Source organism: Scyliorhinus torazame, chromosome 19 (genome assembly GCF_047496885.1).
Source record: "Scyliorhinus torazame isolate Kashiwa2021f chromosome 19, sScyTor2.1, whole genome shotgun sequence".
NCBI classification, from domain to species: Eukaryota; Metazoa; Chordata; class Chondrichthyes; order Carcharhiniformes; family Scyliorhinidae; genus Scyliorhinus; species Scyliorhinus torazame.
The window spans coordinates 128,011,915-128,012,800 of record NC_092725.1 but is presented as its reverse complement, the minus strand read 5'-3'; the positions used below and the strand labels follow the sequence as shown (position 1 = coordinate 128,012,800).

At 45.3% G+C, this 886-nt stretch overlaps 1 non-coding gene across 1 annotated transcript; it reads right to left on the bottom strand.

Annotated features, from left to right (window-relative positions):
- Positions 1-336: 336 nt before the first annotated feature.
- Positions 337-408, bottom strand: trnac-gca (transfer RNA cysteine (anticodon GCA)). Its single transcript has one exon. It is a non-coding gene; the product is annotated as a tRNA-Cys (tRNA).
- Between the last annotated feature and the right edge of the window lie 478 nt (positions 409-886).

Below are 886 nucleotides of genomic sequence, written 5' to 3'. Positions count from 1 at the left end.
TTCATAGAATCCCTACAGAGCGGAAGGAGGCCATTCGGCCCATCGGGTCTACACCGGTCCTTGGAACGAGCACTCCAGTCAAGTTTAAACCCACGTCTCCACGTATCCGCGTAACCCAACCTAAAACTTTGGACACTAAGGGGCAATTTAGCGTGGCCAATCCACCCAACCTGCGCAAACTTTGGAAGAAAATGGAGTACCCGGAGGACACCCACGCAGACACGGGGAGAAAGTGCAAATTCATCACAGGTAGTCACCCGAGGCTGGAAATGAACCTGGGTTCCTGGAGCTGTGAGGCAACAGTGCTAACCACTGTGCCACCCAAAAATTATTTCAAGGAGGCACCTGGATTTGAACCAGGGACCTCTTGATCTGCAGTCAAATGCTCTACCACTGAGATATACCCCCAACAGTGATTGTAAGCTGACTCTGATGATACAGGGACTAGGTGCATGTTTGTTGGTTAGCTTGTGTAAAAATGATAGAGCTCAGAAATTCAAGGGAATAAAATGAATGCACCTGCCTGCAGGTATTGTATTTAAGGTCATTGAGAGAAAAATGACTTATTGAGGCAAATGATTTGTTGTTTCGCACATCTGCCCAGAAATCAGCACTTTCCACTCTTCCCCTGACTTCTGCAGAATTGCGTACATGACATGTACAGAAATACATGGAACATCACAATGCTTCAGTGCATTTGTTCAAATAGTCATGTTTTTCCTGGACATCTTCACCATCCAATCTAATCTGCCTATAGATCTACAAAGAGACAAGCTCGCAATCCCTTTTGCGCTGAGAGCTTTATAAATCATCACCTGGCAAATGAAATACATTTCCCTGAACACTTGCTTTCTCTTCTATAACTTCTCTCACATGCATGTGTGTG